Here is a 21,795-nt window from a genome sequence, read left to right as displayed (position 1 = left end):
TCAAACTCCCCTACGCCATCCCTTTGGGGGCTGATTTTAGATCCTGCCCCTCCAATTCCCAGTCCCCTGGGCTGCCGACACATCTCTGCAGACCCTTCCTCAACCCTGTGCCCAACCGATGGCTGTTCCCAGAGCTCCCCCAAAAACAGCAATGACATCAGTAAACAACAGTTCTGCTGCACAGCAGAGCACTTGGGCATCTGCTTAGTTTTATATGCATAAATGCCCCGGGGTTTAGAAGAACAAGGCAATTTGATGCTCTGGAGCCGAGAAAATCGTGACTGGAGTTTTGGTGACCTAATGACTGGCACTTACCGATTCAGGGGATTCACCCCCACCCCAACAATTAATAAGAGAAGCTCATTTTATTTAAAATACTTCAAATCTAAAATATGTATTTTTCTTTATAAATAGCACTTCAATATATTATGAAAATATTCATCAATGCCTAAAGTTACTGGGCTTCTACTGAAGCAAAATAAATTGACAAATTAAATGGTAATATTCAAGCACTATATGCTATTGACAAAGTTTATGAAAAAAAAGAGATAAGGGAGTCACTGTCTAAGCATCTGAGCTGAAGTCTGATATATAATAAACCTAATCTTGACATTTTCGCTCGCTCTCTCCAATAGGTTCCGAGAATATATTCTCTTTGCCTTTTTTTCCCCTCTGCAGTCTAGTTCAGTTTAATATGTAATTCTTCCAAAGTAAAAGAGCAGCTAGGGTTTGCAAATTCAGAGGTTCCTTTCCTTTCTGTAATCTAGTAATGAAAACTAACTTTGAGAATTCAAAAACTACAGAAAGATATTTTGACCAAAAATCATCAGTTCAGTTCACCAAGTGCTGATAATACTGTCTTTAGTAAATCAGCATTAGATGACACATTAAAAGGAAAATGGGAAATATATTTTGATTACACTTTGCTTCATTATTCAGTACATTTAATGTTAATTTATTTTAAAGTACCAGTTTTCTGCATAAGTTTAATTCCACATTCCATTCAAAAGCCAGATCATACCTTAGTCAATATGAATCTAGTAAATAAGATACTCAGGCCTGTTTAGCAAAACCAACTGTAAAATTCAGGAGCCAACCTAATGTGTGTTAGAGCTATGCATCTGTTCATGCGATACGGTAGATACATCATTAAACTCTAAAACGAAGTGCCAAATTTTGGATAATGACTTGACTTCATCGAAAATCCACATTCTAATGGTTACTAGTTAATCAGAACAAACCTCCCTTCAGAAAAATGATCTTTAAAAGTATAAATAGGAAACAAGATTAATACCGATGGCAATACAGCAAAGTTTTTGATTTCCGTTTCAGATCACCCATTTCCACTGATGCTTTCTAGACCTACCTGACAAGCACTGAAATGCACCGGCATAATCTCCCCAAAGCTGCACTCCCCTCCCCACCAGCTGTAATGAGTTCTGGATTAGGCGCTTCCTACGTTAATGTGCCTAGGGAGCAGCAAGGGAATATTATCCCTTGGGCAGTCGGGAGGCAGAGGTGGAAGAGCTATGTGAAGTCCACACCAAAATCCCTGCACGCACACAGCCCACCACCTTTCCCAGCAAAGCCAGAACTCGTGTTCACAGGCTGTTTGAAGCCTGAGCTTTTGCAAAACACAGAGCAGACCTGCGATGAGCTTTTCTGCCTTCCCACGTTCCAGTCGCAGCAGCAGAATCAGCCAAAGAAGTGCCACACATCACCTATATTAAATGCACATGCAGTAAAAGGCAGTCAACAGTAATTCTCTCAATCTATCCACTAGTATTTAGGGACTGGAGGATGAAATGCTGACTATATATAGCACGCTGCACAGGGTCTGTTTTATTGCTAAAAAATTTGGCACTTCCTTATCATGTCATAAATCAGCACTGAGAGAATAAGCACATACATTTTCCAAACAGTATATTAAATCAATTGTCACCAAGAAAATAAAAAGTGTGGTAGCGACATGAACAATTGTATCCTGCCTGGAAGACAAAGAATATAAGCAGTTTCTTTAATTATATTTTGGCAGTTCCATTCACACTGATATAATCGGGTTACATCAGCAATTGTACCATGATCTCCCTTTAGAGATTTACGACCTGCCTCAAGAAAGGCTTCCTAGGGCCAAAACTTGGTATTTGAGGTCCATATTACCAACCTGCATGTTTGCACATCAAGAAGAAACATTGAATGTTCAAAAATCCAGCCTCTCCCCTTGCTAAAAACATGACTGCTTTTTTTTTTTTTTTCCTGTGCCGTTCTTTTACAGCACCACAAATGCAGGGAAATAGCTGGAAAGAGAAAATCATTAACTGGAACAGCGACAGCTAATCCATCTGCAAACGCCAGCTCCCTCCCGCTCGTGCAGCCACAGGGAAGCGGGGCTCTACCACACCAGCTGAGGCCCAATTAAGAGCTCCTGGTCCCAGGTGTTTGTAGGTGAGCACTTACTAGCAGCAGCCCAGACAAATCCAATTACTCCCAAACTCTTAGGATGGGAATGATCACAAATATTTTTATAATGGTTATTATGGTTTTAGGGTAACTGTTAATCTAAATAAGGTCCCACAGATCAAAACAAATAGTTTACCAGGCACTGGTGTTAAAAAAAAATAAATGCTTTAATGAAATTCTCCTTGAAAGCCATTTACTTTTAAAAGCCCATTCTTAAAGTTCTCCCTCACTTCTTCCACCTGCCCACGTATCCCAGGGTTTCAACTGCCACCTCCTACAGTCTCGAGGTCCAGGTCCACCAAGATACAGGGCCAGATCCAAAAAGCAGCAGTTACAAGGTGCTCACAAAAGTCAGCTGGACAAATACCAGCTACAAAAAAAAAAAAAAAAAAAAGTTTCCCTGTTACATTCAGACACATAAGACAAGTTGTCCTTAAAGAACAAAATGCTAATGACAAAACGCTAACGTCAGACTCCATGACAGATGAAGTGACTGAGATTAGCCAACCAAAAATCATCATGTGCTACCAGAAACATAATGTAAGCTGAAGTTCCATCCCTGTATTGCAGAAAGCTGCAATTAAGGAAACCACCTGGAACTTGGGAACTGATCAGGAGCATTCCAGGCACACTTATTTGGATGAAAAACTCAATAAACGAGGTAACTTAAAAAGAAATTATATGTTCTTACATGCTGTTTCAAGACACAAATATGCAAAATCTACCCTTTCAAAGAACATACTTCAGGAGCAAAAATGTATAAGAAAGAAAACCTGTTTCAGAGAAGCAACTATCCAGTGTTAGATAAAGAGTGCTTTCAGAAGAGCTGAAAGAACATCAATGGCATGATCTTTAATATTCTCACAAATCCAAAAACTCAAACAAAACTGCTAAGCCATCTATATTACTGTTGTGACAGGGGGTAATTGTTTCCATGGATATATCAATCCAGATTTATACAAGGCACAAGCTGGTTAGTAGAGCAAGCTTAACACACTGAGATTGCAGCACTCATATTCTGTCAAGTACCTAAAGTTTTTAGTAAATTTTTCTCCCTTGCACTTAAAGGCAGAGAAGAGGTGGCTTTGAGACATTTTCCTATTCAGTTCACTACATTTGTCTTAGTTGGCAGGTCTTTTCTTATTGCCAGAGGTCATAAGGATGCTAGGATATCTGAAGATAAACACAGATACAGTCTTTCAGTTTTGGTTACATATGTGGCCCTAAATCCAATGTTTTAAGTTAAGCTAAGTGCTTAAGATTTTACCAACCTGAGTTTTACTTCAGAGTTTCCATCGCTAACCAGACAGCTTCAACATCTATTAAAAAAAAAAAAAAAAAATCAGTTTAGGAAGGTATAAATGCAGGGCATCCGGTTCTGCTACCTAGCACACAGCTTGTATTTTGGCAAAAATAATACAGGAAGGACAAGAAATATTAGATATCTACAGAGGTCATTATGAAACAGTCCCTAGCCTTAATCTTACTTGGCATTCTCATTTGTCATTAACTGCAGAGGGACAGCCTGGTACCCTACCAACCTTGTCTTTTTGTGGTGACAGAGTAAGAAGTTTCAGTCTCAATCACTTAAAACTTTGGCAGAGTGAAAAAAAGAGAACAGAGTTAATGTCGTTATCTTCCCTGTACCATGGGTGCTATTATCAAGAAGAAAAAAAAAGAATGCCAAAATGACAGTTGTAATTTCTTTTTTAAAAAGGGCGAGATATTTATGACAGTCTTTTTCCTCATGTCTGGAAAGAGTTCTTTATCTGCTATGGAATGGTACAAACAGCTTTCATTTGCTTAAAGGATATTTGTTGAAGTTAGACCTCTTCTTCCTCTCCCCATGTTATTTATTCTATGTATAGCTGTGAATCCCAGATTTTCCAAAGTAAATCCTTGTAAGACCTTGTTTATGCTTCTGCCTTTCCTTGGAAGCTGGTCATTAACAAAACACACACAGGCATTAAATGTGAAGCTTATCTCTAAAGGGTTTGCCAAAGTATGTCGGCAGCCCTATCCTCCTATCTTTTTTGTACAGTATGCATCATAGCAAACTAAATTTTAGACATCTTTACCAGCATTTACACCATGTTTCTCTTAGCGTTCAGTATGTGAAGCCAAACTACTCTGTTTTAAATATTCAGGAAGACATACAGAACAGCTACAAGCCTAAAGCCAAGAATGTTTCAATGAATGTAAATACAAATAAAAATCAATCAGGCAATTTTGAAGAGCAGGGGAGTAAGGACAGACAGTACTGGAGAGCTGTGCTACACCTAGTCATGGGCACAAGGTGTGGATACAGAGAAAGAGAGGAGGGAGGGGAGGTGGTTAGGGCAGTCCCAGTAACCTCCTTTACCCGCAGGGCCATCCTTCTCCAGAGAACACCGCAGGGGATGTCAGCTCTTGCAAACTAGACAGTTGTTAACCATTCTTAGAAAATGAGATGCAGAGAGGGCAAGGGAGAAGCCTTCCTGTTTAGCACATTTAATAATGCATCTTATTATTTTTACTTTTTTTTTTTTTAATTTTTGTTCCACTAGAAGAATTTTGGTTTTGCAAGCAACATTATCCCTGTATAGCCTGCCACTTGTTACTGTGTCCCAGGCCATCCAGTGATCCATCAAACCAAGGTACAGGAACTGGTTTTCAGTAACCAGCTCCCAAATTATCCACAACACCCAAAGATGAGAGGGCGCACTTCTTAAACTTCACTCATTCATCCAAGAGCCATAAGGCACAACCAGAGATGCAGAATCGTAGTTTAGGGACTGGTGCCAGACAGGGAAACACCTACAAACAGAGGGGAAGATGGATGCTTGGGCCAGGAGGTCCCTGCAAATCTTTGCAACTGCACCGTGCAGGCTGCTTTGTTCACAGTGACCTCAGAGCAATGAAGTCAGATGCAGCAGAAACCACTCAGCCCTTCCCAGCACCCAAGCATTTAGGTCCAGCTTGCTGTCAGCGCAACAAGTGTCCGGAGAGAGAACATTGCACCATCACCACCTCCCACTGCTTCTTCCCAAGGCCTCTGCTGGGCACGAGTTGTGCTGCGACACCAAACTGGGCCACGTTTGTTTGTGAGTGCAGCTCCCATCTAAAGAAATAAGCCTTTCCAAGGAATATACGGATATCCAGATATCCATAATGCTGTTTCTCTGCTAACAGAAAAAAAAACTTTAAAGATGCTCTGAAGAAAGGTGTTCAGATATAAGCTCTTCCTTAAAGCATTCTGCAGCGCCTTTATCTCTAATGCAAGTCTGAAGAAGTCAGTAGTTTCCCACTGACTTTGATGGGATTTGGGTTTGGTCTTTGATGGGGGGGGCGGGCGGGGAACAGCCATCAGAGTTTTTAAAAGAGCTCCAGCAAATGTAGCTATTGCCGCATTACAGGACTAGTAAACAAAATCATTACCTATAATTCATCCATCTCCAAAGGAACTTCCCTTTAAGAACTACAGATCTGTGACAGAAAAAGAACATTATCATCCTTTTTATCCGAGATCCTGGGAGAAGGAAATATGCCAGATAAAGACAATAAGGCATTGATTTCCACTGGAAGAATGAAAGAATGACTCATCAGATAGCTTCTCCAAATAAAAAGTTCACGTTCACAGCAAAGGGGAGAAATCCTACCCTAGGCTTAGGTGTTACAGAGGGAAGAAGAAAAGATTTGCAGAGATCCTTAATAAACTGATGAGATACATCAGAGGAATATGAAATCCTGGTCAAAGATTTAAGTGAAAACAGATTTGGAAAAGGATTTCATGTTGTTTAAGGACTTTCGTTTGACTTTTAAATGCTTTCACACTTTTTAATACCCAAAAACCCCATGATTTTTATCAAGATAAAACCTCCAAGATTTCCGTTTGCAGAAAAGCAATGTCCTTGAAGTGTTCGGCACTACGATGTAATTTGAACACAGCACCTGTTTCCACCTGCAGGAAGCAGAGCTCTAGACAGACACTAAACAGCAATGGATTTCATAGAAATGAAGTATGAGAAAGGAGACATGTAAATATTGCTAGAATAACATCTCATCGTTTTTGTCTTCCTAAACAGTGCTCTGACATGATGGATGTGCTGCTGACACCCAGTGTTATATTGGTTGCCACTTTTAAAGATCATGTTTTAAATCTAAAGTGCAGAAACAGCTACATTGTAGGCACTAATAAATAAAGGGCTTTTTGACAGCTATGGAAAGGGGAGAAGTTAGACACATACTGCCAAGTTAAATTAAACCCAAAATTCAGGGTTTATAACAAGCTTTAGCAAAAGCTAAGACAATCAAAAAGTTTCCAGGATATTATTTCTTTTCATTTTAATGAAATCAGTGAACAAGCACTTCTCTCAACATATAACTCCTGGATCTCTAGTCCACCAAGGACATCAATAAAAGTGGTGCTGAGCTAACAAGCCACCAACTTTATACACAGCTGGTGTTGAGGACAAGCTGGGTGTACCATGCTGTTTACCACAGACAGAAAAAACCAAAGCTTCAAGATTTCCACAGAAGTAGCCCACATTCCTACCTCAGCTGCTGCGTACAGTCATCCCAGTGTCATCGCCCTGGGCCAGACTCAAAGGCATTTTGCAGGTGCTGGGTTCCAAATGCCATAAACACACCCCAACTCACCCTGTATTTCTGCATTGCAGTAATTTACCATACACGCTCAAAAGTTAAATGAATAGAGTTTACAGGCTGGGAAAGGAAAAATAAGGGAGGAGGAAGAATGCCTGTAGTACTTCCTAGTGTTATATATTTATACCAAAAGTTGAAAGGCATTGGAAAACCTGTTCTGTTGAACAATATTTTGTGATAGCACAGATTTGACAGGAAGAACATTCAGATACTTATCTAGCAATAGTTGTGGGTTGTTTAGATGGATGGAAAAGAAAAAGAGCATGAGTCAAGGCCATAAACCTTCTGATTTATAAAGAGATGTCACTGTATTGGTAAAAAGGCGATTCAGTCAATATCCAGAAAGCTTTGAAGTAAATGTGACTTACAACTAAATAAGAACAGGTTGTGAAATTTTATATACTCTGCCACTGAAAAGTCATACTACAAAGCATCCATTCTTATAAATGATCTGAAATTCACAATAATTTCTGAATGGTTATTTCGGAGATGGATTGCAGATGCGTTTTCCTAAATACTGGTATCTTTGCTTATTCTTCATGCGGTAAACACGCATTTCATTTTTCTTCCTCAGAAACAATAACTCTGTCAGTACCGAGGAACGACGCAGAGCGCTTGCTGCGCACAGCTCGGGGAGAGCGGCAGTCGGGCTCACGGGATGGGTACGGCGGGAGAATACGGAGACACACAAACAAGGAAAGCCAACGCTCTTATTGCGAGGAGAAGCTTTGTAAAGCTTTACAATTCACAAAAGCACAGGGGCACCTCAGCGTGTGTAGTTAAGCTATAACAACGTGATTTCACATGATTACCCACCGTCATTAGAACCCTCCCAAATTCCTTGCAGGATGCAAGATTTCACTATATCTTTCGTTTAACCTACCTCTCTAAGGTCACTTCACTGGAATAAAGGAGAATTGGCAACAGCAACGCTTGCTGCCCCTGCCCTCCCTTGTTACCCCTCCACGTTCCCTGCCACACCGCAAGAGCAGGCAGAGCCCCACACGCTGCAGGACCTGTGGCACCCACCACCAGCGTGGCTTCCCAGTCCCTGACCCTGTCTCTGCTGTAATAGTGACGTGCTGGGGCTGAAAACACGAATGCAGGCACAAATCCTGGAGCCCAGAAGCTCCCTGCACCACGCCAGCTTCACCCCTCACGTGGGACTTCAGGCCTTGAGAGGGACCTGCAGCAAACAAAGACCAAGCATGACATGAGCCATAGCTACAAATGAAATTAACTCTTCTGGGATCTCATGGGTAACACAATATTAGCCACAGATATTAATGCAATTCACGCTCTTGGGGATCTCATCCCATTCCTCTGAGTTAACGTATTTCTACTTTACAGACAGCAACATCAGCTTTTTGAAGCATCTCCAAAAAACAGTTATACAAACGCGCCTGTTACTCTCTTTCGGCAGTGCCAACCCATGACTTTTCAGGAAAAAAGGATGTTGAAGATCCAGCCAGATATCAACAGTTATGAAGCTGCTTGCAATTTGTGTTAAACAGAAGTTGCAGCAGTGTGACATGACAGACAGACCCCAGAGGCAGCAGAGGAGATGCAGGTTCTGCTCCTACATCTGCTGCTGGCCTGTGGGGTGACCTTGAGCTAGTCCAGTCACTTCAGCATCGTGTCTATAAAGCTAAGCCAATACATCTGACCTCCCTCAAGATGAGCTTTGAGCTCTATCCATGAAAAGCTCTGTGGAAGAGCATGGAAGTATTGCATTATTACTGCACAGATACATTAGCTCAGTTCCGTAGGGATCAGTTTACAACACGGACAGGCAGCGAAAAATAGCTCAAGCTAGCCCTAGTGAAGGGACACAGTTGCAGAACAGTTATAGAAAAAATGCCAGATCTCTGAACCCAGGAATCCAGAGCACTGGGCAGGGTTTGAAAGGACTTTGAGAGTAACTACAGCACAAGCTCTACAGGAATGACCGTGTTGGTGTCACAAGGTGGGCAGGATTTGGCAGGGGGGTGTTGAGGTTTGTGGATATTTTTTTCTTTTTTAATTTTATTATTGTTGTTCTGGGGTGGGTTTTGTTTCATTTTGTTTTCCACTGTTTTAACTCCTTCCTCTAAGGCCTTTTTATTTCCGCCAAACATACCACACTTCTGTTTTAAGAAAGTTCTTGGACAAACACTCATGTATGAAAGAAACTTCATTAAAACCAGTGGTTCTTCAAGGCAAAATATATCTGGAATAGTAAATCAGTCATTGATCTTAAGAGTATATCTTTTGCTATTTTGAGCTAGGAAAAGCTAAGGCCTATGACCTGCACAAGAATACATCCTCAAAGCTCAGCGGTCACTCACATGGTCCCAGCAACCAACAACAAACACATCCAAGAGATGATAGTCTACCTTTCCCCATCTCTTTCCAGGGCTAGTATATTGAAAAAGAAGCTGTTTGAGGACACATTTCAAAACAGGCTTTGCAAGCCTCTGAAGCGTGACCTAAATCATTACTAACCATTTTGAGGATCAAACTAAGATTCTAGCAGTAATTAGAAAACTGGAAAGTTTCCTGAAAACACAGACAACACGCAAGACAGTTGAAAACCTAGTAATGTAAAAAGAATGGTAGTGGGGAATGAAAATAAACAGAAACAAAAAGATTTCAGATGAAAAGATGGCCAAAACATTTTGCCTGAAACTTGTAGCACAAGAAGGGTAACAATAAAGTGGATATTAAAGAGAACAGCAATTTTACCATGTTATGGCAAATCACATTTTTGACATTCATGTCAAATGAACAAAACCTGCACAGTCAAATTATCAATGTATTAAGAGAATATAGAAAAAATCTCCCTCCCTCCCCCCCCCGCCCTTTTTTTTTCCTTTTAAAGTAAACCACCTTATTTCCTTAGGATTAGACACTATCACCAAAAACACTACGGACAAGAACCAGACTGCTCAGATCTCTCATGACCAAGCTTCTCAGGTACAACCAATGCCTACAGATGTTAGAAACCCTGTAAATACAGAGAGTAACAAAACCAGCAGCAGTCAACAGCCTTCTACTTTAGGCCTTATGAGTGAGTTAAGATCAGCTTTACACAAGAAAACCTGTTATTCTCCCACTAGCCAATTACTGCCTGATTAACTTACACACCTGCAATTCCAGCAGCTCTCCTGAGAGCACAGGACTGAAACGCAGCTCGGGGCTGTAAATGAAAGTACCAGTTTGTACAGAGGAAAATTGCTGGGTTTCAGCTAAGACCAACACAGCTCCTGCTGATGGCAGGAGGACTTCTTCCCTTCCGAGGAGCTCTAAGATCCTGCATATAACAGCTAAAGGAGTAACAAAGGCTACTATTTTTCCGTGTGTTTGTTTTTTTCCGCTTTCAGCTGATTCCCGTGGGCAGCTTGTATTACCTGACAGCACACCGACATAGGTGCCAATTTGCCGGAAGGTGAGAGCCAAGCCATACCTTTCCAAGGGGTTTTAGAACATTCAGACACTGCTGGTATCTAGTCAGATGGTTTTTCCAGCTATTTTTACAATCAGTAATGAAAGGGTCACATTGCTGCTGCTTTTCAAGTGCGTACATCCACTCAATTCCACAAATAATTGGGACAAATGCAAACCCAACGCTTTTTTTTTTTTCCCCCAATCGCATCTGGTTTGGTGGAAGAAAAAGATTACATAAGCTATTGTTAAAGGTTTTTCTGTCATTGTACTCACGCACCAAATAAAAATTCTTTCAATTTTGAAAAGTTCAACCCATTACTCTGAAAATTTCCAGACATCTGATACAATAGTACCTTGCTACATGCCTGAAAACCTTTACATGGGAGTCCAATTACTAATCTCTCACCAGTCACATGAATACAAAAAGCAGCTGTAGCTCCCAAAAATAGCAATAATTTAAAACCTTCTGAAATCAGTGTGCTTGAAGAGACATCTTGCTGTTTTGGTCAGCTGATTAATGAATTCAGAAGCCCCTGAAACACTGGCAGACAGAAACTTTGGTAAAGTTTTTCCACTACCACCAGATAAAGAATTACACTGTGCCTGGTCCTATATTCTTCCCATAGCCAATGGGAAAAGCAAGCCCTGAGGATGCCAGCCTAACCAAATATTTCTAAGAGGAGCCCGAGAGCACAGTAAAGAGACCTTTACGTCCACACGAGGCTTTCATGTGAGTCCGTTCAATCCCCACCAGCAGACTGAACCTGCCCTTGAAACGGTACCAAGGAGCAAAACATTCCCAGGACTCTTGTCCCTTGGAGGTACAAGAAAGGCTCGAAGAAAGCCTAATCAAAACTCTGCAGATTTCTCAAGTATAGGAAATCATCGTTTGGAAAAAGCGTTACACAGGAAAAAAGAACAGCATAGCGGGCTGCAGAAATCAGACTCACACAAGTATCTTAGCTTAGGTACAAATCCTACATAACACACACACCCCCATCCATGAGTTTAGGGAGTCAACAAGCCACAAAGTGCCGGAGGCTGACAGCAGCCACGGGACGGGACGCCTGGTCCCTCCACTGTCGTGCTCTGTTGTAAATACGCACTTGTACGCACAGGTCGAGGTCGGGTACTGTACCAGACAGCACCTTGGTCTCACCCAGCATATTTGTTCTTACGGCTCTACACTCCCTTCAGCTGCGGAAAAGGTGTTCGAAGCAAAGTTTTGCAAAATAAATTAGCAAAACCACACCGCTCTCCTTGAGCACATGAAGAAACTGGCTGCTCCATGAAGAGCTACAGCCTTGGTCTTGCCTCTTGGCTTCAACAGCAATCAGAATCCAGGGCGGGAGAGCATTTTCAGAGGGAAAACTCACCCCTGCCAGCAACCTTCCCTCCATTTGCAGCCGCTAAAATACCTGCACTGGCAGCCTCGAGGGTCAGCCTCCCACACAGCCCTGATGGTGCAAGAGGGGCTTTGCCTGGGAGAAGTGAGCTTAAGAAGAGAGCGTTAGTAAAGGTCCCTGACCAATAACCACAGCATGCTTGAAAACAGGAGTCCTGTGTGCCACTAAGTCCATTTATTTTTTTATAAAAGAGAAAATAATTTCTGTTGAGAACTTTTTGTATTAAAACCTGCTCTGCAGATACAGAATTAATTTGATGTTGTTACCAACCGTTTTTACAAACTGTAGGAAAAGACAAGTGTGAAAATTACAGTTATTTATATTCAAACAACTGACAAGACTGCACAACAGCCCAGTAGCACAATAGCAATGGCTCAGAGTGAAACAAATTAGCCTGGCATTTTTAATTAAAAATTTTCTGCTTCCTGGAATGCACTGATTGTTGTCTCTCTCTCCATGTCACAGATTAACAAAGTATCCTTTAACTGCTTTTATGTAAGAAACTATTCATATATAAAATACGGAAAAATATTAAAATTGGTTAGTTACTCTTTAGAGGCTTTTCCTTGACATATATGCTTTAAATAAAATGTTGAGTGATGTAACCCACAAGAAATTGGGGGTGGAGAAACTAGAAGCTGTCTTTGACCACTAAATTCAGAGGGGGTTGTTTCTTTTTTATTAGAGTTTGGATAGTCTAGCTCACTTAGATCTCACTCTGGATTTCAGATAGTGTTACATTATTCCCTGACCAAAGACAATTAATGGTTTTGGTGCTGCATGATGAGATGCTTGCATGTCGTACAGTGCTGCTAACTTGTGGCCTCTGATGTTTTTCTTCAAGCTCAAGCTCCTGAGAGATTCTCAAGTTTCAGAGAGTTTGTTCCAAGAATCGTTCCAGCTTTTGTGGCTTTAAAGAAAGGAGTTAACCACTAAGCAGTCCAAGACTGAAAAACAATCTAAAAAAAGTTGGCATTCCCTTAAAACCTACGCCAATGTTATGATTTTCTTGGTGCCTGATGCAAGACTTTGCAGTATTGTCACAAGTCTCACAACATATGAGCGTCCGGTGGCTTCCTAAGCTTATCCCAAGTGCTTACATCTCACTGAAGCTCAATAGGTTTAAGTGCAAACTTCTGCGCTTGCCTCAATGATATCCAGGGCAAAGAAAAGATTCCTCCAACGTTTTCTTAAGGAAACGTACTTAAGCTCCTGTTTACTCTTCTATCTGCAAAATGGTATCAGACAACAATTTAAAAACCGAAGCAGAGGCCAAGAAGCGGGGCAGAAATGGTTAGGTGCTCTCTTCTGGTGTGTGCCCAGACCGCGCATGCCCTCCCGCGTGGTGGCCGTTTGCGATGGAGATGCGAGCATCGAGGTGCATCCAGCAGAGCTCCGGGTCCGCTTCCCAATGGCGTCTGAGCATATGCGAGGAGGGAAGAAGAGGGATGAAGGTAATTTCTTTCTCCTGTCCTCTTGAATAATGCAAATAATAAATACTTGAAAGTCTCGTTCTCTGCAAAATTATAATTTTCAGGTAGTCACCATTCCCCTGCCACAAATTAGACAATTATTTTTTCTCCGTTTAGGGACATGCTCACCTGCCATTTCTGTCCACTTTTGTTTAAACACAGGCCTCAGGGGACTTAATAAATTGAAGCAGTTCACAATCATTGTCAAGATAGAAAATGTGTTTATTTTTCAGCACCACATGTTGGATTGGGGCTAGGGGCAGAACTGTGCAGCAGCACAGATCTGTGCTGGGAAAGCAAATAGGTTTTCTAGATCTAAATCAACTTGTCCTGAAGAGAAGTTACAAATATGCTGGTATTTCTCATACCCTACAAAAAAAAAACCACACAACCCAAGGCAACTTATCTTCCTTTCTCCCTGTTTTAACAGGAATCTGAACTTTTTGGGGTATGAGAAGTATAACGCACATGTTGGGGAGGATAGTACTTTCTTGCTCTGAGACTGTACAAGTAAAACCATTCGTTAAATTGAGTTCAATTATTCCAGTTTAATTAATTTAAAGAAATTCAGCATGTGTTGGCCTTTTTATATCCCAGGTGAATAACAGAGATTTCTAATGTTCCACATCAAAATTAATTAAAATATCATGCTTATTATTTCTGAGTACAGAATTATGCAGGACTGGAAGGGACCTCAGAATCTTTAAGTCCAGGACACACCTGAGGGGCTGTATGACGCAAGAAACCTTTGCAAATGTTAACAGAAAGCGCCTACACCTTCCTATGCTCATAAACAAGCACACAAAATGGGGTGATGGACAAGGGAGGGAAAATTAAACACAAAAAATTAACATACATAAAGCCTATCTTTTCTTGTATTCAGAATGCAAATTCTCCACAGCAGCATTGCAAAAAAAACCAGTCCCAGGTGTATTTGGGCTTCTCCTCAGAAAAGTTAGCCAGTCCTTTGATTAAGAAAAGTTGATTAAGTCTGTGCTCCTGCAACCTGGTGGAACACCTGAGGTTGCAATCATTTACCCTGGCACCGACACAATAGGTGCATTATTGTCAACTGACTGTTCTTGGGTGAATCGTGGCTGCCTGCTAAAGGATCAGAAGTTGCTTATTAGCTGAGGAACTGGGCACTGGAAGACTTTTTGGCATTCAGTATACTCGCAAATCTGTCTATGAAATGTATTTTGACATAGCTGCACCAATTACCTGATCCACCTAGTCCCCTATTAATCGATCTGATTTTGATATTACACATCAATAAGTCATCAACATTGTTCCTTACTGAGCCTTAATGCATGAAACCATCACGTACAAATGAAAGAAAACAGTACAAATATATGCATATAGCACACACATTGAACACTAACTCAAACATGATTTAAAATGAACCATGTTCACTGCTCACGAACGTAGCAACTTTCCTTAAATCAAGCACTTTATTCCAAGGAGAGAAGAGAAGAAGGGATATAAAAACATCTTTTTAAAAAAATCTGATTTGATACCATAAATACTAATTATTTTTATTTTTGTTACCGAGCAGCATTGTTACTGTCAATGTTACTTGGGTCTCTAATATCATGTTTCCACATTTTGAAGTATTAAGATTTCCTTTAACAGTAAGATATTAATTTTCTGATACGCAATACTTGTTTGGAGGAAAAGTGATATCCCGTTACGATTTTTTTTGCTCTTAAATGATTACAAGCATGCCAGCCTTAACTCCATCTCACCACAGGGGTTTATCTAGCAGTGTGAGCAAAAACATTCAGTGAAATCCTGCATTCAGATTTTATTCTAGCGGGATTATTTTTATGAGGGTATTTGTCACTGGATTTCGTAACTGAATAGACAGAGGATTTTGTTGCATTTTCAGTACTGTGCTTTCCTATTATAAAACGGGGAAGAGGGGAGGAGGGGGTGTATGTTTTTTATGGATGACTAGGAAACCAAGCATCGGATGGAAAGGTAACACATCTACAAGTTCAGAACACTAATGAATCCTGAATGTCCTGCAACACCATTCTGCTTGTTAGTCTTATCATTAAACTGTCTTGCTGGAAAGCCTGCATATTTGCTTCCAATTACCATCAGCATATGAAAAATATGCTCATGCCCCTTTCGTTATCTTCCAAGACACTGGTTCTCCACCAGCATCCTCACCCATCGCGGCACATCTCACCCTTTGCAGACTGAATGTTTTTAGGAAGCCTGGTGCTAAATCATTTGTAGGTGACCTGATTCTGCAGCCCTTGCCCCATGAGGCTGAGGCAGCTGGGCTTGTTCAGCCTAGAAAGTGGCTGCTTCAGGGGGCCCGATGGTAGCCACACCATCCTTATGTTGAGGTTATTAAAGAGATGGAGCCAGGTTCTTCCAACACAATGTGCCTTTAGCAACACCTATGATCGCATCAGTGATTACCTTCATAAAAAGTAATCAACTTTCTAAAAGTATATAAGCCCAGCTTTTAGTTGATAGAGACCACAGATAAGCAGACAAGAAAAACGATGCACAGGCCACGCCCAAAGAAGTATACGTGGGACAAAAAAAGAAAAGGAACAAGAGTATTTGACTGCAGGGAATTTAAAGGCAGAGGAACAAGATGACTTTACCAGGTTCACAGCAGTGACTAACCAGGCTTGAGCATCCCCAAGACTGCGGGTGTCTTCCCTGGCACACTTCAGCCCTTGCCCACAGCCAGGGGATACTTTCTAATAAACACTATAGATGAGGCCATGCTACTGGGCAGGGTAGAAGAAAAAGAGAATGTGTGCTGCTCTACGTCACTTGATCTTAGCTCTAGAGAGTGGCCCTCACCTGTTTTATTCACCGTTCACCTGCTGTACTTACTACCCTAGATGCAGGTTCCCCACCAGCTCATCCAGCCTTTAAGTTCTGAGCACTCTTCCTTCTTTACTCTGTTTTTGGTTACAATTTTTACTGCAATGATTAGACGAAGAACGATTAAAAGAGACGTATAAATAAATTCAGTGAGCACATAAGATTGTAACACAACAATATTTGGTTTCCTCCTTACTATGAAAAGTTGCATTGCTTGCTGCTAATCTTCTGCAAACCTTGCTTCCCATCATCCAGTTAAATGCAAATCTTAGCTAACTTTCACTTATAAAGAATTTGCATTTACAAGAACTTTGCTATCATTCATATGGTGAAGTCTACATCGTGATTTGCATGCAAGACTCATAAGAACAATGTAACCTAGCTCTCGATGTCATTTTATCTCCTGAATCCAGCCTTCAACCTAACTCATGTTAGATGAAAACAAATCTTAAAATATTCCATCCAGCACCAGCACAGCATCTTTAAGCAGCACCACCTTTCTATCACACTTATTTCTCTTTGCATTTAAGGCAGCACTGACAGTAATCATTCAGCATTTTTCTTTATTCAGCCCTTTCCTAAAAAACACAAACCCAGCAAATTGAATAGAAATGGAGTTGCCAGGAGTGAAGCAAAATAGTGAGTTTGCCAAATAAACCCTCTTAAAACCACTTAAACAACCAACTCTGATAGAACCTCCATGTTACACATGCTGTATCACATTATGGCAATTGAAAACCTCTATACGGCAATATTAATGCAGTTCATCTATGTTAAAGATCAAGGAAGTGGCAGCTACAGAAATTAGAGAAGGTTAAAGTAAAAAACTTATACAGAGCTCTCCAAAATGCATCCAAAGTCCTCTGGGAGCAAGATATCTTGATGTTTCCAGTGCTTCTTCAATCCAAATAATCTGAAAACAGCACCAGAGATTGGCTTTACGCAGAGGTGGGCCCAGATGGCAAGCTTCCACTTTGAATGTGGGTGTATTCGAATTCATAGCTTTGGCTTATGTTAATAAGTATTTCAACACTTATGCCTCCTGTCACAGGAGGGTAAAAAAAAAAAAAAAGAAAGAAAAGAAAAAAAACCAACAGTATGCTGAGCTATTGCATGAGAAAGAGGAACAAAGAAGAAAGAACAGCAAACCCAAACCAGTCTCAAAGAACTTTAGGGACAGGCTTAGCTTAGCTACAGGCAGGGATGATAATTCTTGCTACCCTCATACAGACTGTCTTCTTGTAGAGCTTAATGATGCCTTTGCTAATTTGAGAAAGACCACCACTGAACTGACTCTGAGATAGAAAACTAAGAGGGCAGCATCTTCATAAGCAGGCTGGGAGTTACCTGGCAGAAAAACATAGGCTGGAAAGATGTATTTTTGAGTTTTGCATTTTGCAACAATAAATTAAAGGCTTGAAGTATTGGGAAGTGTTACACACACACACACAAAACTGTATATCAAGGTAAAGAGGTGAGAAAAAAAGTTTGTTAACCTCCAAAATCAAATGAGGATTGATGACACCTTTGATTCTAACAAGGATTAGGAAAGGCAGTCATACTCTGTTAAGAATGGCCTTAAACTGACTTTCTGTGCAGACAAGTGACAGTAGCACAAGTAGTCAGGAACAAAATGTCACAGTTTGATTAATATGCAATCCTTTAGATCTTCTTTAGCTTACATCCAAGGTTTCAGTTCACTCTGGGGTGGTTTCTATTAATTTATCTCCATTTGAAGCAAAACCAAACCATTTTTCATACAGTGACACAACTTTGCCTTTGAAAATGATACCTGATTCAGCAAGAGGTGCAAACAGATGTAAGTACTATCTGCACATTCAAACAGCGTGTTTCTGCTCAGTTCATTTCTCTGACAGAGTCCTGGTGCTCTATCCTGCTAATTATGGACTACTAAATCACAGAAAGAAACCGATGTGCACGCACACTGGTGAGAAGGATTTTAACATACATGTGACGAAGATATTTAACCCTGTCTCTGCTTCTTTAGGAAGCCATGTCCACTATTGAAATCCACTGACTTCTCAAAGATCTTATTCAACTCTCAACTGGTTAAGTTTTTTTTTTCCAGAAGAGATTTACAGGTGTACATGTATGCCCATCTTGCTGCCTTTGGCAATTTCTTCTAGTTCACTTCCACAGCTTTCCCCTCATCTGAAGGGCACTCGAATTTTTTTTCCTTAGACAACAACTCCATCCATTGTACTGGAACCTTCTTGCCAAGGCCTCTATAACTTGCAGTTTTGGCTCAAGTCACCATTCCAGCAATCCTATCCATGGTCAGCAACTATCTAGAAAACCATTTTATATAGCAACATATAATCCTTAAGCAGCATATGATTCTTAAGTTTCAGCAACAGCCAGTTTCCAACTTGTTTGGGTGTTTTATTCTCAGTTTGTAATTGGTGTTAAACATCTAACACTGGTAGTACCCTTTAAAATCTCTAGACCATCTATCTTTCCATCCTCTGCCCCTGCCCTCTCCTAATACACTTTTACCTGCATCTAGTGGCATTAACTGTACTCATCCAACACACGACAGCAGGGAAAAACATATTTGACAGATCAAAGCACAGACTTCAGAAATTCCACTTCACTGACAATCTTCAGTCTAAGAGTTAGGCTAAGGGTTTAACAGAAGGCTACAAACACAGTACAAGACAAATAGCCATTTCTTATAAGCCTCTTTACTGTGCAAGGTTCCCATTATCATTCTCCAGCAGCAATAAATTTCTGTGGGAATTAAACATCTCTCAAACTACCCCATCGATCAGTATAACACTGTCAGATGCTGCTAAGTACTGCCTCAAGGGAGGATGCTGTATTTCCAAAGTCCCGTTATCACCAGGAACTGGAAAAATCCTACATTTCCAAGCAAGAGTGAACTTTCAGAAGAGCCACTCTGCCTCAGTGCCATATTATTTTACGCTATATTAAAAGTGACAATAGTTGATCATCTTTTCTCTCAGTGCCTTTTTCCCCCCTTCCTATGCTACTCATGACCTCGTGCACTTCACCACTATATTAAACATTATCAGACAGTTAATAGGCCAAGAAAGGCTATTACCTCTCAAACACCAGAAAATCCAGACACGATCTCTCAGTATGGCAGCCTTTCTCTCATGTTTTAGTATACTGAATTCAATAACTGACTTATCAGGTCATAGATCTCAGGGGTTTGCTCATCATCATCCTAAAAATCCCATCTCTCTTCTCAAAGGTCAGAGGGGGGGAGCCCAGCATGGGAATTTCTGCTACCCAAATTTCACTTCAGTTTTTGCCATTTTTGAACATGAAGAAATCTTGGCAAACCCTTTCTGAGCACAACTGGATTTTCTTCAGGTTTTAATTTAGTTTTGGAGAACAGCTGTAGCCAGAGAGTCTCATTTCAAAAACTAGTGCAGATAATTAAAGAAAGGGCTCATTTACTCCTAAGTAGCTTGCAGAAAACTTTCTTCCCAATATGTGGCCTTCCTCTCCTCCCCCTTCTTTCTTCCATAATCACTATTTGCAATTTATTATATGTGCCTAATTAAACGTGGGATGCAACTGATCTTAAGTCTCAAATTTCAAGTTATCTTGGTCTTTGTACAAGATGTTCTCATTTTATAAATTAATTGACCTAAAGCATGGAGAAGATACTAAATCTTCTGCTGGTTAGTACAGCCCAATATAACTATTGCAGAATTCACTGTTGTATAACAGTATTTTCATTTCACAGCCGTACTTCCAACATATGCCAGTGCAGGGAAACAAAGTGAAAGAAAAGAGGCAACATACTTGCTTCCCAAGAAGCCAGGTAAGCATAAAGTTAAAAGAATTAGAACGACAAAAAAATTGCTAGCAAAATCCATCGAGATGAGAAACAGTATATCTGTGGCCAACTACCCGAGAGATGTCCCCAGTTACTGACACCGAGACACCCAGCCAATACATTTGCGGTTGTGGATGCACGCAGTGACGTTAACACTGGGCTCCAAAGCCACATCTAGCAGAAAAACAGCAGCCGGTGGGCTCTTGAAACACTTGGGCAATTAGGTGCTGTTTTGTAGGTTGCTTTGTTAGACTTTGGCACTTATGCTTGGTCCAAAGGAAGAAGGACAAACCCCAGTTTGTCTTTTTTAGGATCTGGCCTGCAGTTCTGGAAGTGAAAAAAAATCAGGTTTAAAGAGTGCGTTGTATCTGCGGCACCGGCCTCGGAGCGACTCTCTTGGCAAGCACGAAGAAAGCATTCGTCACCCCACCGAGATGGTCAGTCGGGCTGGTGTCACAACAGTCCCTGCAGAATAGAGGCAGGAAAAACCAAGCCAGACAAGAAAGGAAAATAAATAAGTATAGCGATACTCTCTCCAAGTTGATGAGCTGGCTGGCTTCGGAAGGGCAGTAATTATTCATTGGCTGCTCCTGAACAGATCCTCAGAGAGTACATGTGGTCTGGTGTCTGGTTAGAGAGGGGAAAAAAAATCCTCCACCCTGCAGTGTAAATGTCAGGGCTGCATGCTACCTGCCATTCAGTCACACGCTATTGTTTTATCAGATGCAAGGTTATTTCATCAGGGCCAAAGTGTACTCTTGGTGGTAGATGCAGCAGCCCAGAGCTTTTGCTGCGCTTGCTGATAAATCCATAGGAAGCCTGTGCTGAGACCGGGAGCAGGGATCGGGTATAACATTGCTGGCCATTGCCTATCCAGCAGCAGTCTGGACCATACAAGGACTGGGAATATTAAATAAGAGAAAAACATCCTAAATACATTTGCCATAAAGGGTATACTGCAGGGAGGCAAATACTTTTTTTCCCCTCAAATTTCAGCCAAAGTACTTGAAGTCATTTTGCAGGATGATTCGCATTCAGGTTTGCTCTTGAATTCTGTGTACTGTGGAAAACCTGGAGTTTTTAACACTGGATTTAACAATTGCAGACTCCACGGTGATAGATGCCGATATAAACAAATTATAATTTGGGAACTAACACACCTACTTTTGAGGAATACGTGAATATTCTTTTATTCATTTGGGGGTTGTGTAGGGGTTTTGTGTGGGTTTTTTTTTTTCTTAACTTGATGCTGAAGGTATCACAGGCTGCAATAATGGGTGAAACACTTTAAGCACAAACAAGTAAAAGCTGTAATTGTTTTATACTTTAGTAATTATTACAGCACTGAAGACTATTCAGAAGCTTTAACTAATACACAAGGTGGCTGCCTACTTATTTAGTAGAGCCACAAGAATTATTACACTAATTGTCTGAAGTTTCTCCTACCTTACAATTTTCTTCTGAGTGCTATTCAGGGAGATAATTTTTATCCTTAAAATTCTATCTGATTTGAGAAGGTTCCTGGGGGACAGGAATGAATCTAATATATCCTGCTATAAGAGAAGAATGTATTTAGAAATGCTATTAATCCTGCATCTCTTTCTGGCTCTACTTTATTCCTTCTTACTTATTAAGGCAGGAGGCAACACTGGGTCTGTCCAGCCCCCAAGGACCTTGAAGTTTCATTCGCTTCCTCCCACAC

Source organism: Haliaeetus leucocephalus, unplaced genomic scaffold (genome assembly GCF_000737465.1).
Source record: "Haliaeetus leucocephalus isolate CR32 unplaced genomic scaffold, Haliaeetus_leucocephalus-4.0 Scaffold262, whole genome shotgun sequence".
NCBI lineage: Eukaryota > Metazoa > Chordata > Aves > Accipitriformes > Accipitridae > Haliaeetus > Haliaeetus leucocephalus.
Note: the sequence above shows the minus strand (reverse complement) of the source record.